At 38.8% G+C, this 13650-nt stretch overlaps 1 protein-coding gene across 9 annotated transcripts in view; it reads right to left on the bottom strand.

Annotated features, from left to right (window-relative positions):
• Positions 1–13650, bottom strand: part of NPAS3 (neuronal PAS domain protein 3) — a 966851-nt gene that overhangs the window by 909630 nt on the left and 43571 nt on the right. The gene's annotated exons all lie outside the window — the stretch shown is intronic.

Raw genomic sequence — 13650 nt, 5'->3', positions numbered from 1 at the left:
ACTTTATCTATCTGCCTAGTTCTTTCTCATCCTCCAAGATTTAAAGGGCTCCTATGCTCCTGACAGTCATTCCTGAGCCTCTAAAATGGCTCTTTTGTCCCAATTCTCTGGCACCAGAACATCCTGTACCTGCCACTTCCACAGCATACATCATGCTAGCTGAAACTATTATTTGCACATTTGTGAGTCTCCACACCTGCCCCTCCCCACAATCAAACTGGGAGTTCCTAGATGGCAAGTACCATAAGTGGTTCATCTGTGATTTCTAACACCCTTCCCAGTAGTAGTTATATAGTAGATAATCAATAAACACACGCTGAATGATTATAGCATGCAAAAGAATTCTATAGGAGTTGGGTTATGGGTTTCACAATTGGATATACAGAAAAAATAAACCAGAGGAAAATAGAAAGATCTTCTTGAAAGGTACAAATTAGGTTTCAGAGATTAAGTAAACCCTAGAAAAGTTTCAGAGATTATAAGTCAAGTGACATCAGTGGTATAACAATGAAGACAACCAACGAGACAAGTTAGTTATTGGTGGTGCTACTGTGATTGCTGACACCCCCAAAGATGACATACCCCATTAGCGTGTGCTAAGTCACTTAAGTCGTGTCTGACTCTTTGCAACTCCACGGACTATTACCCATCAGGCTCCTCTGCCCATGGGATTTTCCAAGCAAGAATACTTGGAGAACCCAAGTATTTTCCCAACCCAGGGATCAAACTTGTGTTTCTTATGATCCCTGCAGTGGCAGCTGGGTTCTTTACCACCTGGGCTAGTATCACCTGGGTAGGTACCACCTGGGCTTCCCTGGTGGCTCAGATGGTAAAGAATCTGCCTCTAATACAGGAGACCAGGGTTCAATCCCCAGGTTGGGAAGACTCCTTCAAGAAGGGAATAATGACCCACCCCAGTATTCTTGCCTGGAAAATACCACAGACAGTGAAGCCTGACAGGTTATAGTACATGGGGTCACAAAGAGTCAAGGACAACTGAGAGACTAACACTTCACACCTCGTTAGTGGTAAAAGACAAAGTTCAGCTTTCAGGGTCCTAATAAGAAAGACATTATACAAATGTAGGATTTTCTCATTCTTTCCATGCAATAACAAACTAGTCAAAAGCCTGAATCCTGAACATGTTTACAGATTGCTATTTGTTACTATATCTACCACTGTCAACGTGGGATGTGTTTGTTTCTATACTACTGACAACAAGCCAAAGGAATTACCTCTAAATTTTTAAACTGAGAATATGAAAGATTGAGTCTTTTTGTTGACAGAGGTCTGCTATGAGCATGTAGAAAAACAGTCTTGTAGAATAAAAAGAATCTTTTTTTTCAGTTATCACTAGATTAACTATGTCAAATGTTTCACTGCTGCCGCTGCTGCTAAGTCACTTCAGTCATGTCCGACTCTGTGCGACCCCACAGATGGCAACCCACCAGGCTCCCCCATCCCTGGGATTCTCCAGGCAAGAACACTGGAGTGGGTTGCCATTTTCTTCTCCAATGCATGAAAGCGAAGTCGCTCAGTCGTGTCCGACTCTTAGCGACCCCATTTACTACAGCCTATCAGGCTCCTCCGTCCATGGGATTTTCCAGGCAAGAGTCCTGGAGTGGGGTGCCATTGCCTTCTCCAATGTTCCACTAGGAATTTTTTTTCTGTTATTCCTAAAGTATTCTAAGTGTTACAAACATTGTAAAATCCCCAGATGCTTTATAATGTACCTACAAAAAATGCAAGCACATACTCATTGTAGAGAAATTAATTCATAGAAAAATATATTAGAAGAAGGAAAGTCAGAGAGGCAGCAACTATTGAGGAATACAGGTTTTCAACCCATCGTTCAATTGGAAAACTTATCCAGAGTATATCAAAGCTATGTGCTTTATCTTCTGTAAGTATAAACTTCCCCCTATTCTTTTCTAAATTAAGGCAGCAATAATGGTCCCATGGATGGAGGAGCCTGGTAGGCTGCAGTCCATGGGGTCGTGAAGAGCTGGACACGACTGAGCGACTTCACTTTCACTTTTCACTTTCATGCATTGGAGAAGGAAATGGCAACCCACTCCAGTGTTCTTGCCTGGAGAATCCCAGGGATGGCAGAGCCTGATAGGCTGCCATCTATGAGGTCGCACAGAGTCAGACATGACTGAAGCGACTTAGCAGCAGTAGCAGCAATGGTCCCAAGGAAAAGCCATTAGCAAGCATGAAGCTATGGCCAAAGTAACTTTAAGTGAACTATCAAGTGAAAGGTCTCTCTAGACCCATCACTTTGTCATTTCTAAAAGTTCAATTTCCAGAAAGCACATATAAAAAGTAGACAAAAGTTGCCTTTTGCCAGCCTCAGCCAACTCTGAGACTTCAAGGTCAAGTTAAGTGAGCAAACCCTCTCCACCTACAATCTCTCTTTTCTTGCTCAGGAAGCTCACACAGTTTACAACAGGACAGAGTCAGGACACTCACTGCCCTCTCCCTATTCAGCTTACATGCCTCTATCATCTCCTTCCTCAGTTTTTCCTTCCAACTAATTAAATAAGGAGGCCATTAGACCGGGGATGCTCTAATGCCTTGGTAGCTACTAAGCAAACAAAACCTAAGTCATTCATGTGCTGGAATCCAAAAAGTGAAACATAAAAACATCCAATCACAAACAGCCAACTGGGCTTCCCCAAATAAGGCACCAGCTTAAACTACAGCCATCAGATCATTTTTTGCTTTGTTTCAGTATCTTATCTACAAAAATATTGCTCCCAGCTCCTGTCAGTGGAGCTCTTCTAACCACCTTCAGTTTGGGGCTGCTGCTGCTAAGTCGCTTCAGTCATGTCCAACTCTGTGTGACCCCATAGACGGCAGCCCACCAGGCTCCGCTGTCTCTGGGATTCTCCAGGCAAGAACACTGGAGTGGGTTGCCATTTCCTTCTCCAATGCATGAAAGTGAAAAGTGAAAGTGAAGTCGCTCAGTCATGTCCGACTCTTAGCGACCCCATGGACTGCAGCCTACCAGGCTCCTCTGTCCATAGGATTTTCCAGGCAAGAGTACTGGAGTGGGGTGCCATTGCCTTCTCCCAGTTTGGGGCTACCAGATTCAAATCGAATAATGCTCAAATCAACTCTTGAAAAGTTTTAATGTGACTCAGTTTACCTTTTTAACAAGATTAATAACTTAAGCTATAATTTAACAGAGGGTTGCAACATTAGAGATTTATAATTCTTAAATAAAGAGGCAATAAACCACCGAATCAATGATTTCTCCAATCTGATTTGAATATTTTACATTTTGATATATTTTATTGAAACTGTACTTGTTAAAAATTTTTCCAGAACTTCCCTTTTCTTCTATTAAACTAAGAATGGAAAATAGTCATACTAATTAACTTTATCTATAAGAATATTGGTAGTTTTTTTAAAAAGAAATATGATTCTTTTGTATGTTGAATTGTGACAAAATTTTCAGTTATTATATTAATTAATATGCAGTTTACCCAAGTATTAGAAATTTCATGAAAACACTTAAAATTAAGTCATGGTAACACCTAAGAAGAGCAAAAAGAAATTTAAAAAAATTTTTGGTGCCAAAATCTGAGTCAAGTCAGAAATTAAAATCATTTTGACATACAATTATTTAGTAACTAGTCTTATAAACTCATAAAAATGTATAGTTTAAAGTCAATGTAAAAATTCAGTACTTAAAGTTGTAAATTTTAAGTCTGCACAGTTTTTACAGAATTGACAACTTTGCTATCTTATTGCTGTTAGTGTCATTTGTTCTATAAAGACCACAGAACATCTACTGTTTGAGAAAAACACTATACAACTAACATTCAAAATCTGATTCCAATTTTAGTATGTGTCTGATCACTGGAAATAATAACAAAGAACTACTATAAAAGTCTACACCTAACGCCCCCCTCTCAGGGATCATCTTAATTTTTTTGAATCCATCCTGAAAAATGTAACTTTTTTTTTTTTTCAAGCAGCTGATGCTTTTAAACATGCTGGACTGGGCTGAGCATTCCATCGTCCTGATGTCACACACCAGCATTTGTCTCAGAAGACATCTTTTGTACTTGTAACCAAAAGGCAAAAGAAATCAGAGCTGTGGACGGGAGAGAGGGGGAGAGGAGGAAAACTGCTTAGACCAACTCAGTGAAAAGAATTCCGACACAAACCTGTATATTTTTAGTCACTCAACATGCCTACTTTAAAATAAAGCCTTCTGACTTTTATAAGGTATTGTGCTTATTTTCACACTATTGGTTTTAAAAATACTCTCTGCTTTATGGTAATGTGTCACAGGGAAGTTAGCTATAGTTTCATGAAAGACGTTTTCATCCCTGACTGGCATCTTCTCAATAGCTGGGGCCCAGGCACACCGCTCTCTTCCCGGCAAGGCCCTCTGCACTGAAACAGTGCCGCATTCATAACTTACTCTCAGCACCGCGGGGCAGCGCCACAGAAAAGCTTCTCCAACCTAATGGGTTACATCACTGCAAAAGTCTTCCATTTGGCCTAGGTGAAAAACATGAATGCATGCCCCATTCATTTCTCCACCTTAAAAAAAAATAAAGTAAAATCATATCCACCCTAAGCGAAAAAAACCGGCATTCCCACAGCCCAGCTCCATCAAAGCTACAGCACTACTCTGCCTGAAGCTTAGGCAATGTTACTGCTAACTTTCTTAAACTGCCACCAACCTTCAAAACCAATTTTCACAGCTTGTGCTGCTATTTAAAAAGCTCAGTAAGGTATTAAAAATAACTTAAAATTTTTTTCATGGAAAAGTCTTTGGTGCAAACATTGCCTTTAGGTTTAGGTCACATTTTAAAAATATACTTGACATACAGTCATGGAACCGAAAGCCTCACCCTTCCCACTGACATCAACACACATGAACCACGGCACACAGAGGCTTCCCTTTCTCCTCTCCACACTTTGCCCTTTGCCCAAATCTGCCGCTCCCAAATCTTCTCAGAGTGGGTCAAACATCCGCAATGCTTAAGAAGGCAGTGGCCCATCCAAAATATTTTAAGTTGAAGAAAATACACTTTTTTCCTCTCTCCTTATTAGAATGTGCCTTTTAAGGCTGAACCATAATAAATGGCATGAGAACATTTCCATCTTAGTCTCAAAACACAGGTTACATATATGTGTGTGTGCGTGTGTGTGTGTATATATATATATTCACTCTTGGGAAAAAGAAGAAAAACTTGGTCATAGCCCCTTCTCTAAATCATACAAATGAGTAAGGGCAGAGTATAGCGAGTACTCCAGCCATAATTTTTTTAAAGGCTGCAGATATCCAAAACCACAGCGGCATCCAGACTGCCCAGGAGGCAGTGCTCTCCTGCACAGAGCTCAGAACCCTCACAGGAGCAGTCATGTGGGTCCTCAGAGCCGCTGTGGCAACGGCAGCAGCTCCATGTCCTCCTCACTGCCTTACCGCTGCCTGAATGACAAGGGAAAGCCATGTCAATTACGAAGAACTGTGGACCTTATGACTAACGACTCACTCAAAGCCATTTATATCCTCAATCGTGTAAATCCATCCTCGCTCACCAACCCATGACGTGATAGGACTTTATAGCTTCTTTTAAGCTATTTCTGTGCATTATGGAGAATCAAGTTGCCATCCATGGTCAGAATCTGAATCCTAAACATCCTTGTGAAATGCTCACAGAAATCAACTGTCTGCACTCCTATAAACCCAAGAGCTTTTCTTATGCCTTCTTTTCCTCTCCATGATGTGTCCTTTCTTAGGAATTAGCTGATTTTTTTGTGTGTCGTTTGTTCTTCAAACATAATCCCTAGCTGACATACATGAAAAAAAGATATTTTCCCCAGAAAGTCAACATGGAAAATTCCAAAAGAGACTCAATTCTCTTACTAAATATAACATAACATTTTGGGCATTAGATAAACACTTCACCAAAAAAAAAAAAAAAAAAAGCATAAACGTTAATTCTTGAAATACTGAAAGTTCCAATTTGCATAGGAACAGCCTAACATCAACACAGTAGACTTTTAATTACCAAAGATTCCCTCCCTGTGTAATCCGTATATTTCTTATGTACTGTAGATTTCTGCCTTTTCTAAAATGTTCAGTAGCCTCTGGACTCTGTAGCTGTACTTCTCTACTTCAAGACAGATCACTGAAGCCCTCCCTGAACTAAGTAAAAAGGAGACACTGCTGCTGCTGCTGCTGCTGCTGCTAAGTCACTTCAGTTGTGTCCGACTCTGTGCAACCCCATAGACGGCAGCCCACCAGGCTCCCCCGTCCCTGGGATTAGACACTGATGCTGCTGCTGCTAAGTCACTTCAGTCGTGTCCAACTCTGTGTGACCCCATAGACGGCAGCCCACCAGGCTCCGCTGTCCCTGGGATTCTCCAGGCAAGAGTACTGGAGTGGGTTGCCATTTCCTTCTCCAATGCATGAAAGTGAAAAGTGAAAGTGAAGTCGTTCAGTCGTGCCCGACTCTTCGTGACCCCATGGACCGCAGCCTACCAGGCTCCTCTGTCCATGGGGTTTTCCAGGCAAGAGTACTGGAGTGGGGTGCCATCGCCTTCTCCAGGGATTAGACACTAGCATATATAAGAACCACTGCTCCCATGCCCATCTATAGGATTCCTTTCTTTGTTTCCCATTTTATCAATATATATTATCTACTTGTTTATCTAAGTCTGATTACAAGCATATTTTGCTGAGACAGTATTCTGGCATGTCATGCCCAGATAGCCCTCATAAATATCAAGTAATAATCATTATCATAATTTAAAGGACTCCCTTTATGAGAAAGTAAATATAATTTGGCTCTCAAATTCTTTACATCTCTATGCAAATTACATCCAGGACTTAACTGGTTCGCAAGGTAGACGTCAAATCAGAAAACCTCTCTTGATGCAATCAGTCTTAAGAATTAAGTCAGATACTGCGCTTTCAGAACACAGGAATGACTACATTGGAACCACAGACTTGGTGGCCATCCCTCAGAAACTCTTTTAAAAGGCACGGCAAAAATTCACAGAATAGTCACGTGACTAAGGATAATTAACGTCAACCATTTCCACCCTACAAAAGAAAATAGAGCGTCTGTTAAGAATGAACAATAAAGACTTTATTTTGGTCCCATTGTTGTTGGTGTTTTTTGTGCTTTTTTTTTTTGAAGCAGTTCCCATCTCTAAAAAATATTTGCAAACACAACAGTATTCCAGTTATCTCACTGTTACCAAATTTGCTGATAGATAACGTTGTTGGAATAAATTTTGTAAATATTAGAAGAAAATTTTAAACCTGCTTAAAAATAATTTCCATTAGAAATACAGCACAATTAAAGAGAATTGAAACATAGTATTCAGGTAGCCATTCAATTTACATTGCCACAAATCCAAAGACTGATGAAGACAAAATGTTGTTAAAAGAGCACCAAATCTCTGTTATCCTTCATCTCTTTCCTTTTTTATATTTACCTAACTCTTTTTGAGCATTTTCACCTTAAATAAGCACTAAAAAGTGGCAAGATTTAGGCAAGATTTAATAAGGATATCAGCTACTCAGTGGAAGACCTCTGAAGAGCTGTTTGAGGAAGAATCCTCACTTGGCTTCTAACTCTATATGAAATTCTAAAATAGAGCAGGGATTAAACCCAAATAAAATTGAGAAAGAGCCATTACAATCCAGGTCAGGTTCACACTTAAACAATACTCAGCTTATTTTCAGAACACGGGACAACATAGAATGTATTACATATACTGAATCTAGTCAGGCTGCATTTTAAACCATATTGTATTCATTTCTTTTTCTGAATGAGTTTTCCTGCACTATACTTAATAATTCTATCTTATCTAATAAGCTTTGATAAATTACATAAATATAGCACAATATCATTAATTTATAGCCATTATTGGAAAAGGAAACCCAAAACGGACCATACAGTTTTGGCCAAAGACTTGAATTTATAGTGTCTGGCAAGAACTTTTGGAATGAATACTGGTGTATATTACTTTTTCATTTATAAAGGGAACTTTTCCATTCAAGATTATTGTTGAAAGAATTAAATTAAGTAAAAAGTGTACAATTCCAGATAAAAGTGTTCATCTCAAAAATGAATGATTTAATATGTGAGTGACCTACCCTCTGAATATTGGGGAATGTAAACAGGTCATATGAATAAATCATCCCATAAGTACAAGGTGTATACACATACAGTACGTAGTGGAATAAGGAGTGCTGGTAAAGAATCCGCCTGCAATGGAAGACACCCAGGTTCAATTCCTGGGTGGGGAAGATTCCCTGGAGAAGGGATAAGTTACCCACGCCAGTATTCTTAGGCTTCCCTGGTGGCTCAGCTGGTAAAAAAAAAAAAAAAAAAAAAAATCCACCTCCAATGTGGGAGGCCTGGGTTTGATCCCTGGGTTGGGAAGATCCCCTGGAGAAGGGATAGCTACCCACTCCAGTATTCTGGCCTGGAGAATCTGTACAGTCCATGGGGTTGCAAAGAGTCAGACACGACTGAGTGACTTTCTTAAAAAAAAATAAGAAAAGAAAGAAAGAAGAGTAAAAGATTTCACAAAGAATAATTTTCCAAGTTTGTAAACTCTACAAAATATTCCAACAAAGACAGAACTTGAGGAATTTGTCTTTGTTGGAGAATATATTCAATACAATCACTAGCTAAGGACAATGAAAATCTTCAGTATCTTTGTGTAATAGCAAAATGCTAAACATCTCTGTTTCTGTAGGTTGAAATTTGTTTTTCATCTTTAATTACACCTAAAAAACCAATTGTCCTTTAATCTTCACTTAAGATAACTTATAATTACATACTATTCTGCAAACTACTACAAATAGCCAAACCACATATCATTTCTGGTACAGCCTCAAACTTTTAAATTATTCCCGCCACTACGGAACAATAAATGAAAGCTGCAAGTTACCCAAAGCTTTATTTTAGCCAAGAGTTTAGCTCTGCCTCCATCTGAGTAATACTAGCAGGTGGGAAATTGAGTGATTTTGCTTTCACTTTCCTTTTCCCCCTTTATCCTACCTGTAGCAGTAAAACGCCCATTGACCAGTCCATATAATGTAGTGGACAGATGCAAGGGCCCATGCAGAAGATAAGTGTATAGAATTTAGGAACTAACTGGATTTGAGAAGGAGGAGGTTATCTTAAATACTTCCAAGTATTGAGCATATATATCAAAAGTAAATGTCTGAGGTGAGATGTTGATTATTTAAGGAGTACATACACAGAGGCATCATTTTAAGGGGTATCCTATTTTGGAATGCGAGATGCTGAGCTGATACCTCAAGAGAGGAGAAAGTTAGGAAAATAATATAGAAATGGAGGTGAGTGCAATGGGCCATGGGCATAGTCTGCTACTTGACACCCTAGGAATGGCTGAGATCAGCTAGGAAGAAAGTGAAAACAGAAGAGAAGCTGGTCTGGGATTACCTGTGCTTGTGCAGTTAAAAGCGAAGTGGGCTTTGGTTGTGCCCATCAAGACAACATGCTGCTGAAGCTCTTACTACCACCCCAGTGAAAATGGTGAGGAAAGGTGTACTGCCCTAAATACACCTGAGAAACATTTCTGTGATACCTTACAGGAAACCTTTATGATTTGAGAAAAGAATCTCAACTAGATTTATTTTTAAATATTCAATGTTCTGAGTACTTTTCTAATTAAAAAAATTGCTATTTTTCAGTAAGAATAAAAACGTCTGAAAACTTTAATGTAACATATAATTGATATAGTTTCTCATCAAAACATTTACTGCATAGAGATACAACTGTGCTTAATATGTAGTCCATTAAAAATAATTAAAGGGCTGCCACATTTCACCACAGAGGTGGATTTCATTTCCATTCTGGACTCAAAGATCACTTTCTATAAAGCATTCTCAAGATGCCTGTTCTGTTTACAAAAGCTCTTCAGATGAAAGATGTTTTTGCAAATGCAAAATATGAATTATTGTCATCATCATCGTTTTTATTGTCCTAGGCATGTGAATGGATTTTGCATCTGGTGGCTGTAAGGTTTTACCACAGCAGGGGTGGCTGGGTTAAAACCTAAATTCCTAAAGCAATACTGTAATACTTTGAACCATAGTGACATCCAAGAGGGATAATGACTTTCTGATGAAGTGAGCAGCTCCTCTGTGGTAAGAGGAGAGACGCCAAACCTGGAACCTGGTGCAAACTCACAGCTAACTCCTGGCTGAAAGTGGATAATAAATGGCTTCAGGCATTTCTTAGTTCTCTTGTGTGAACCTCTAACAGCAAGAACCACTACAGGCTACAGTGCTGAGGAGCTGAACAATTTGAAAAATACGTGTGTGTTTACAGATATATATATGGCTAAAAAATTAAACTGAAATACAATTTTCTAATAACTTCCATAACATAAGTGGCCTGTATCTTCTTTCAAGACAGAGTATCAGTTTATTTCAAATTTAGAGATACTGGCCTCGATTCAAATTCATGGCAGTTATAGAAACCAATGTTCCGTGCCTTGATTCAGGTGGCAAGCATTAAATCTTTTTCCGGCTGTCATGCAACAACAACTTTAATACAAATTAGCACTGCCAAACTCAGTTTCCTGGGCTCAGAGGTCCTTGATGCTACTCTGTGAATTTTATTCAGACTTCCACATGAACTGTGCTCTTTCGAAACGGTAGCATTCAAAAAGAGAAACCTAAACAAAAATACAATCTAATTATTTCCAACGTATTCTAATTCACAGCTTACTACAAAAATTAATATCCCCCTTTTCATTTTGATTAATGTGAAACACTCATTATGTCATACGGGAGAGTGTTCTTAGATGCAAATTCTGTTTCTATCACTGCAGTTCTCCCTTCAAGCTGTTTACATTGAATAGAGACCCGTCAATCAGTACTAATTCAAAACTACAGAGCTTGTGTTAGTATCTCATGGTTTCTAAGTCAAACCTTTCCAAAGCTCACAACTATGGAAAAAACAGACCAAAATAAAAGAGCCACCTCTTCTCACTAGATAGGAAAACCCAATTAACTCTAAACCTGACACTCCAAACAACTTTGGAACGGCTTCCAATAAGAAAAGATCTGTCAAAGAAACAATATTTCAAACTAGGAATGGATTCTTCTTGTTTTTCAAATTGGTCTTTAATTAAGACACCCCAGGGAAAAACAGAGCGATGAAGTAGTTAGGCTTAGCTTCCAGGTCTCTGGATATATGGTATGCTCAAAACCATGATCCTCTGGCAAACTTTTAACATTCACAGAAACACTGTTTAGCTGCTTTCAAACTGACATAATAATATGTCATTTCTTTTCTTAAAAAATAAGTTTCTGACAAGTAAATTGGTATGATTCTAAAACTAAACTCACCTCCTGGTTTAGTAGCAGCTTTCACTTAATAACCACTTCAAAGTCCACGAATTGGGCAATGTAACAAAACACCTCGTTCTGAACTCTGCTCATATAGTTTTACTCTTTCTTGACCTGAGAAATTCAGGAACCACTATTTTTAGGCCGGAGAAAAAAAATTTTAATGAGAAACTAGGAGAAAATGTGATCCCTCAAATATCATATATAGATACCTGAAATGGAGAAAATTATGTCATAGTTTCTTTGAACTAAATTATGTTAGGGTGCTCTTTTAAATATCTAAATAGAGCAAATTATACTAGGGTACCTTGATATACTGCAACCCTCAGACCCAAAGAAAGAGACATCACAAATAATGGTCCACAGACATGTGTGATCTTTTTAAATGGCCTTAAATACTGTGCAGATGTGAAGCACAGGAGATTGTGAAGTAGAAGAGAGTGGTATCCAAGAGACACCGGCTTCATACTACTCATCTGACCTTCAGCTGAAGCTTTTACTCTCTGAGCCCTAGTGTTCTAAGTTGTAAAGTGAAAAAGAAAAAAACAAAAAAACAGTACCTAGAAAGAAATTTTTTCAAGGATTAAGTGAGAAAACATGTCGAATACAGTGATGTACATAATATGCACTTCTGTTAGTTCTGAATCTTAACAAAACTTCACAGAAAACAGTGAAATAAGCATTAGCATCCCCAACTTACAGAATAAGAAACTGGGACTCGGTTCAACTAGTTTGTTGGAAGGTACACAGGTGTTAAGTGGCAAAGCCAGGTATTTAGAAGCAATAAGCAGAATAATAACATATTAATAGCAGACATTCACTGTGTGCCTCCAATGTGGTGGGCATTAACCGAAGCTCTTCAAGATGTTATCCAATGTAGTCTTCTAAGGACCCTATGACATTCACACTATCATCATTTTATAGATAAGGAAACAGTGAGCCTCAGAATACCTGAACAATTTTAAATTCCTCAGCAACTACTTATTAAGTCCTTATGATATTCCAGGCATGGCGGACTCAAGCGGCAGAGGGCAGACAGGATTCTTGACTTCTCAACTTTACAAAACTCATGCCTAACCAATCTTAGAAGGCTGTCACCTTAGAGATTGAGGAAGACATCAATCTAAAACTGAATGCCATCATTACCTGACACTTTGGGGAAAAATACAATAACCAACCATTTATAGACCTTTTCTCATTAATCCATCCAACATTTCTCTAGTACACAAAATAATTGTTATTTCTGCTTTATAGTAAAGTGAAATACAGAAATATTAACAAAATTGGATCTAAGGGTTAAAAACAGTTTTCAAAATATGGATAGGACATTGCTGAGGAACTGGAACCTAGACACCAAATGAGCCCTTCCAGTGCCAGAGACTCAGTTTCCCCCATGAAGAGAGTCTGGGGCACCCTCCTTTTACCCTGCATCCTAGTGACCAGATCTAGACATAGCTATGATTTATACACACAAACTCCACTATCCCTTCCAATTTCTTGTATTTGAGACAGGACCTCCTGGCCGTACCACCACTTGGCATAGGCACAGCAGGCATCTTTCACTTCGTTTACAAGGGAAATCATGTTATGAACTGTACAAGGCATGGCCCTGCCCCCAGTTGTGTATCTGGGTTTCTCCTTTGGGGTAGGGTAAGACATGTTTCTTTTTCCCAAAGTGGTCCAATCCCCACTTTAACTCCTAACTCTCAATCTTACAAAAGAGTCAAAGCAGAATATATGCACCCTGCTGAAGAACAGAGCCTCTTCCTCAACATACTAGCTGAGTGACCCTCAGCAAGTCTTATCACTGCCCCAATACTCCCATTTCCTCATCTATAAATGGGATGATAACAATAGCACCCAACTCAAATGGTCATTGTAAAGATTACATAAGAAAGTATCCAGCACAATGCCTGGCACCTGAGGCCTCAACAAATATTATTAATGGCTCACTATATTTATTAGCATTATAACTCCACTTTACTATTCCTTTCCAGTATACCCAGATCCATACATGGGGTCGCAAAAAGTCGGACACGACTGAGCAACTTCAATGTCAAAAAAAAAATACAATACTTACAAGAAACACTAGGAAAAAAATAATGGTAAAAGAAGAGATAAATTTTTTAAATGAGATCTCAAAATGGATTTTAGATCTCCAGACTCTGCCTGTGCTGCGTGACTATTAAAATAATGGCAATACTGACAGAAACTGTTGAAGTTTTTCAAGCCAGCAAGTGAATGTGTTTTTCCTCCTCTATTGACAATTCAGCTGA

Source organism: Ovis aries, chromosome 18, assembly GCF_016772045.2.
Source record: "Ovis aries strain OAR_USU_Benz2616 breed Rambouillet chromosome 18, ARS-UI_Ramb_v3.0, whole genome shotgun sequence".
Classification (NCBI taxonomy): domain Eukaryota; kingdom Metazoa; phylum Chordata; class Mammalia; order Artiodactyla; family Bovidae; genus Ovis; species Ovis aries.
Note: the sequence above shows the minus strand (reverse complement) of the source record. Positions and strands in the feature narration are given on the sequence as shown.